The sequence below is a fragment of the Leopardus geoffroyi genome, chromosome C1, assembly GCF_018350155.1.
Source record: "Leopardus geoffroyi isolate Oge1 chromosome C1, O.geoffroyi_Oge1_pat1.0, whole genome shotgun sequence".
In the NCBI taxonomy this organism is placed as follows: Eukaryota; Metazoa; Chordata; class Mammalia; order Carnivora; family Felidae; genus Leopardus; species Leopardus geoffroyi.
The window spans coordinates 220839388-220846306 of record NC_059328.1 but is presented as its reverse complement, the minus strand read 5'-3'; the positions used below and the strand labels follow the sequence as shown (position 1 = coordinate 220846306).

Here is a 6919-nt window from a genome sequence, read left to right as displayed (position 1 = left end):
CCCAAAAGCAATCAAGCAAAGATGAATAAATTTGCCTACATTAAATTAACACATTCGTATGGCAAAATACACCGCAAGGCACAAAATCCTTGCAGGACTCAAATCGCTCACACAACAAGTCCCCGACAACCAAGAAAAAGTCCCAGGAGCTGTAAGAAAACAGGTGAAAGTTATTAGCAGTTTGTGCAGAAAAAAGAAGGCAAATGTCTCTCAAATACATGAACAGGTGCCCCATCTTGGTCACGTCAAGGAAACAAAATAAAACGCCCCTGATATTCTCTCACTTATCAGATCGGCAGAAATCCAAGGATTGAACATGCAGGTCTTGTCACTGATCTTGGGTGGGAAAGCAAAAAGGTGCCTTCTCTGGAGGGAACGGGGTCCGTCACGCCAAGGCCTTTGCTGGGGTTGTGCGCGGGGGGAGCAAAGGCTGAGAATCCCAAATGCCCGTCACAGGACGTCGGTTGACTAAACTCTGGCCGACCTTCCCAGGAGTGCGCTGCGGCCATGGGGGGGGTGGGGGTGGGGGGTGGCGGGCTCGAGGGACAGCATGAGGACCCGTGTGCTGTGACATCTGAGCCAAGCAAGGTGCAGAGTGGGCTTTGTGGGTGTGCGTGTGCTTCTTGTACTTTCTAAGAGGACCAGTGGACAGAGAACCCCCCAAAGAATGGAAATGGCCGTGAGGGGGCATGGGGGGGAGAGGAAGGGGCAAGGCTCCCGTGGTCCTCCCGCCCACCCGCAGGTCCCTCTTGCTCCGGAGCCCCGTAAATGCTTTGCTAAGTGAGGTCACCAAGAAGGTGTCCCTACCACTTGGGCGCAGACGGGAGCAATGAACCCGACGGCTGACCAAGTTCGTGGTGAGAAATCTTGGTGTTGCTATAAAAAATCAGTATTTAGAGTGTGGACTCTTAGGGAACTATATTCGGAGGCCAAAAAAAAAAATCTTACAATATTCTTCTAAGAAAAAGGACTAACAGAAGGAAAAGAGTAAGGAAATGGTCTCTTCCTTGGGGGGAAGCAGGAAGTGCGTCACCAGACCCCCTCCTCATTTATGTGAAGTCTCTCCAAGGCCGGGTGCAGAGGAGACAGGAGGTTGGCGGTCCCAGGGGTCATCCTGGAGACTGAGGACGAGGCCGGGGGAAGACAGTGACCTGTGCTCGCCGGGCCTCCCGCCCGAGGTTCCCTGCTTGCTCTGCTGACCTGCCATGGGGGTGTCGGGCCTCTGGGTAAGGTGAGCCAGGGGACTGCCAGACATTCACGCATGTTCAGGATGAGCAGGAAAGACCCCACTGTGCCTCCTGGTTCAGGAGTCCTCGCTGAGGCTGGACCCCCAGGCCGGTCCTCGCTGCCTGTCCCAGAATCCGGCCTCGTCCAGGCAGTGGGGGAGCGCCTCTGGGGCTCCCGCGTGGGGCAGGGGCAGGCTGGGGGTGCGGGGGAAGGGATGCCGACAGAAAAGAAGCAGCCAGAGCTGATGGGAGGGGCACTTTGGGGAGGCTTGTACTGAGGCCCCCACGTCAACAGCCTACGCCCATCTTCCAGATGCGGCCACAGAAAATCAGGCCTGGGGGCCAGACTGAGGCTGCGAAACTAGTGAGTTCTGGCGGAGAGCAACTGACCCCTGCATGTTCCCGGGGGGCGGGGCTCAGAGTGTGTCCACCACCCTCCCCGCCGGGCCTGGGGACAGGGGACCCGCAGCCCGGGGCCCGGCTCCAGGGGCAACCTCGTGCAGCGAGACCGTGGGATGTGTGCGCCCCAGAAGCCCCCGGCCCCCGCCGCAGATCTGAGCTGGCAGATTCCTGCAGCCCCGTGGGGAGCACGGAAGGGCGGAAATGATGACAGGTGCCATTGCCTCCAGGCCGCCTGTCGCTGGAAACCAGCTGCCTCCCGTCAGCAGCCCTTCAGGCCCAGGGACAGACAGCCAGGCCTGCCCGGAGCTCCTGTTCCGGCCCAGCCCCTGCCAGCAGCCCCCCTTCCCCGGGGGGCCGGGCTCCCAGCTCCAGCAGGTGGGGCTGTGGCCCGCCCCACGGGTCTGGGTCGGACAAGAGTCCGCGGGGAGTGGGGGGCCAGGCTCAGGAGTGGGATGAGTTGCAGGGGGGCGGGGGGGGTGCAGAGCAGCTGGAGGGGACTGCCTGGGGTGGGCCGGGTCTGGTGCGAGCAGAGGTGCGGACAGGAGGACCATGGGAGTGTCGGGCCAACACGGGCCCAGCTGGCTGGAGGCCAAGGGCGAGGCCGGAGGGCCACCCGGAGCAGGTACTTCCAAGGAGCTGGTCCAGGACCTCAGTGGGCACGAGGAAAGACAGGGGCCTGGAGGGGGGACGGCGGAGGAGGGGACTCTCTCCTGGACACGCCTGGGCCTGTGGATGTGGGTGGGAAGGGACGACCTCTTCCCGTCACTAAGCTTTAACTGATTTGGGGCTTCCCCCTTACGCGTGGGGTGCCACGGGGCCCCACGAGGCTGCTGAGTCTGCCTGCGGCACAGGGGGGCGGGAATCACTCCTCTTCCCCTGTGACATGTTTACAGAAAAGCAGGCAGATCACTCCAGTGCAAATTTAGCTGTCGAATATTTGGTAATAGCTTCAATGCCACGTGTCTCCTGTGCGATGGCCCGTGAGACGTAACAACGCAGTCGGGGCGGGGCGGCAGGTCTGGCCGCCGTGGGGCCTCGGTGTGTGGTGGTCCCGAACCCCCGGGCGACGTGTTCCCAATGACCTGCAGGCCGGAAGAGGAGGCTCCCTGGGGACAGAGGGGGGGGTCTCGAGGAGGAGCCGAGCGCCGGGGTCGGAGGCCGCAGCCTCGCCCACGCCCTGAGCTGGCCTCCCTGGCTGGTCGCCTGGTGCCCAGCAGCCGCAGCCGTTTTTAGCCCCGTTCAAGGCAGGCCGTGGCCGGGGCCAGGCAGGCACGGTGACCTCGTCAGGGGTCACCCCATGCTCACAGGGGCCCACGTACGATGAGAGGCCCGGTCCTCGGCCAGGGCCGGTGGGGTTACAGGGGCGGGGGCGGCGGTCTGACCCTGGGGCTGGCACTCCATCAGCCCTGCCCCCCGCTGGACCCCAGACCTGGTCACCAGGAAGCAGCCCTACGGGAACATGCCAGGGCCCAAGGGTGACAGCTGGACATTCACTATAGAGGGTTCCAGGGTCCGTGGGCTGCCTGCCCCCTTCCTGCCCCCCAGGGGTACCTGCAGCCCGTGTCTCCTTCCTCCTGGGTCTTGCCCGCTCCATGGCTGCTGGGCTCACCGCTCACAGGGACCAAAAGCTGGAAGGCGTCGTGGGGAAAACAGCACCCAGCCACGAAGCTGTTGGGTGGCCGGGGGGCCACGCAGAATTCCCTTGCGTGTTAGATGATCCGAAAGCATTTTGTGTTCATGGTTGGCGTCCGGCATGATTCCTTCTGGCTGGAGGCCTTGGCTACCGTTTTCGGGGCACAGAGGACATGCCACAGCGATGATCGTGGACCTGCCCGTCCGGAAGAGGCCTGGGTCCCGTGGGTAATCACCTGAGAGCGGGCAGGTGGGTAATGACCCACACCTCACTGGTTTGCGAATTCGCACTCCCTGCGTCTCTGCCCGCACAGCTGCCCTGGGGGCTCAGCCTGCAGGCCTGGTCCCTGCTCTTACAGGGAAGGGGGCTGGAGCCCCGGGAGCCCGTTTTCCTTGGAGGCTACCTCGGTGGCCGCCTACCCAGCCTCTCGTGCACTGTCAGAGCAGTGGAGAGGTCGGGGTGCGTGTACCCAGGTGCGGGGGGGGACAGCCCTGGACTGGGTCCCAGTTCTGCCACTTCTGGGCTGTGTCCCTGGGGCAAGTCATTTAACCCCGCTGGGGCTGAGCTTCCTCTCCGAGACCCATGACGGTCGTCCCACTGGGCAGGGAGCTCCGTGGGAACACTGCGCAAATCGTGGGCACGAAGCCCACACAGGATGCGCCTGCCTCAGGCGGCCCCCGTCTGCCCTGTGCTCTGGCCAGGCCACCAGGGAGTGGCCGGGGGCCACGCCAGAGTCCCGTGGACACAGACTCACGACTGGGCGAGTGCCCACAGGTGGGGCCTCAGTGTGAGGGCAGGGGGACAGCCCAGGATGACAGCACATGTCGTGAAGACCCCACACCTGTCTCTCACCTTCCAGTGAACCAGAGGTTTCCTTTGCTGCTTGGGCCTCGCCTGGGACCACGGTGTCCCCACTCTTGGGGGTTGGGCCTCCTCTGGGACCAGTGTCCCCCCTCTTGGGGGTTGGGCCTCCTCTGGGACCAGTGTCCCCCCTCTTGGGGGTTGGGCCAGTTCTGCGACCAGTGTCCCCGCTCTTAGGGGGTTGGGCCTCCTCTGGGACCACGGTGTCCCCGCTCTTGGGGGTTGGGCCTGCTCTGGGACCACGGTGTCCCCGCTCTTGGGGGTTGGGCCTGCTCTGGGACCACGGTGTCCCCGCTCTTGGGGGTTGGGCCTGCTCTGGGACCACGGTGTCCCCGCTCTTGGGGGTTGGGCCTGCTCTGGGACCACGGTGTCCCCGCTCTTGGGGGTTGGGCCTGCTCTGGGACCACGGTGTCCCCGCTCTTGAGGGTTGGGCCTGCTCTGGGACCACGGTGTCCCCGCTCTTGGGGGTTGGGCCTGCTCTGGGACCACGGTGTCCCCGCTCTTAAGGGCAGCCCAGGCAAACATCAGGGTTGAGCTCCTTCCTCACTGGGCACTGATGTGGCCACGTACCCCCACACGCCTGGGCCTGCAGCGTCCCCATCGACCCCGGGGCAGTCGGACGGTCAGGCACCCCAGCAAACTCACCACCGCCAGCGAACAGAGGGGCACAGGGCTGGGCCTCCTTAGCTTTATCTAGGAAAGACGTTTGTTCAGGCCTCGTGGGCACTTTCTTGAGCTCGAGCGCCCCCTGCTGCTGGCGCGGGGGGAGGAGGCACTCTGAGGGTCCCCCCCACCCGGCCCCCTCCGTCCCGGGACTCCCACACCCAGGAAAGCCATAGAGAACCAGGGAAAAGACGCTGTGGGTCTGGGATCAGAAATGGGGGGGGGGGCGTGCGGGCCTCTGCCCGGGGCCCCAAGGCCGTGGGACGCGGGACAGATCTGCCCCTGAGGCTCCCTCCCCACCCGGCTCCTTTCTGGGAGCCAGCACTGGGCTTCCGCTCAGGGTTGCTTACAGTGGGGTGAGGGCTGTCCCCACAGAGGGCCTGGTGTGGCCCCGCTGGTGTCAGAGGCACCCCACCTCCCTGGCTCCTGACTCACTCTGCACCAGAGCCCATGTGTGTGCAAGGCAAACGGGGCCGCTGGTCACAAACCCAGAGGTCGCTCGGCAGAGGTCGCTCGGCAGAGGTGGACAGAGACGCGGCCCCGAGGCCCCGGGAGTGCGCTGAGGCTCGCGGCCTCCCGGGGACACCGCTCAGACGGACCGGCGTCCCTAAGATCACGTCCCTGGGATCGGCAAGCAGGTGTAAGCGGGGCCATTAGGTGTAAAGTAAGCCCTGGCCGAGGACGATGGCTCCAGCGTCTGAGCAGACGGGGCCCCCTGGGGACCGCAGTCAGGCAGGGAAACACGCCTGGTTTTCTGGGACCGGGGCTCCTGCTGCAGGTACACTGGGGTGGGGGGAGCTGCCGGGCCACCCAGGGCCCTTCTCCACTCCTGTCCTCTCCCGCCCTCTCCTTACCAGCTCGTCGCTCAAGGATCCGCTGTCTGTGTCTGTCTGATCTTCCCAGAAAGCAATGTGAGGACCCCCCAGACACGGCCACGTGACGGGCGGGAAGTGTGCTCCCTGCCACGCGAGGCGTAAGCCACGGGAGGGGACCGTGGGTCTGTGTGGGGCCCCAGGCACCCGGGGGTGGAGGCCGGCCTCTCCTGCGGGACAGCCACCTGGCTGCCCACACTTTAGCTTCCTGCAGCGGCTGCCACAGAACCCCAGGCGGGCGGCTCCCAGGGAAGGACCGTTGGCCTGGGCCGGCGACACGCCCCGAGGTCTCTGGCTCCCCGGGAGCCCGGTGAGCTCCTCCAGGGCAGAGCTCTCTGTTTTGTTCAACTGTGAACCTGGCCGGGACCGTGCGTGGCACCCGGGAGCTGCCCTCGTCCGCACTGGCTCCCGTTGGATGCGTGGCCGGCTCACGTGTCTGCAGAGTCCGTCCCAGTCCCTCGGCTGCTTGCCCTTTCCCCATCAGAGCCGGGGACGCGACTGTTCACCCGCCCTCTCCGGGCAGCCCCTCTGGGCGCCCGGCCCTCATCTGCCTCCTGGAAGGCTCCGAGATAACCGGGGGACTGAGCGCACGGCTGTCCTGGAGCGTCCTCCTCCTCTCCTGAGTGCCGAGGGCGTCACCTCGTCCTTTGGAGGCCGCCTCGCTGGGACGGCAGGCAGAGCGGCCGGGGGTGTCTGGGAGCACGAGGCTCTTCCCGAGGAGGCCGGCCCTTCCACGGGGACTCCCAGGACGTCTCCTTTGGGGCCCTGCTGGAGGCCACCGGCCAACCCCGCCGTGCCAGCCCGCGGGCTCCCGCTGGCCCCTTCTCCGGTCCTGGCCCCGTATGACTAGTGTCCTTATTAGGAGAGCCCTGGTGTGTCAGCCTCCAGAATCCTACCTCCAGGATAGAGACACAATTAATTTCTGCCCTTTAAGCTGCGGTCAGTGGTACCTTGTTATGGCGGCCTGAGCGGATGGCCGCAACAAATTCAATGAGTTACACAGGACACAAGCGAGAAGGAGGACGGGACAGAGGAAAAGGCTACAGTCTCAGGGCTGGGACAAAGTCTAGAGGGTTTCACACATGCTCAGCAGGAGCCCCGGAGGGAGGGACATGTGTGTGCAGATGGTGCCCACAGGTGTCCTGGGGCAGATAAGCAGGGGTCCCCGGATGAGGGGCGCACGGGGTCCAGAGCAGAGCACATAAAACCACGTCCCCACCGGGTGCCAGATACGTCCCGCGTCGGGCACCGTGAGTCACCCG

At 64.7% G+C, this 6919-nt stretch overlaps 1 long non-coding RNA gene across 2 annotated transcripts; it reads right to left on the bottom strand.

The window, feature by feature from the left end:
- Positions 1-314: 314 nt before the first annotated feature.
- LOC123599892 lies at positions 315-5891 on the bottom strand. Of its 2 annotated transcripts, XR_006713340.1 has the most exons (4): positions 5221-5891; positions 4768-4815; positions 3180-3496; positions 315-2734 (listed from the first exon to the last, which is right to left on the bottom strand). It is a non-coding gene; the product is annotated as an uncharacterized LOC123599892 (long non-coding RNA). The 2 variants fall into 2 exon arrangements; XR_006713339.1 differs by having other exon boundaries at positions 3180-4815.
- Positions 5892-6919: the final 1028 nt, after the last annotated feature.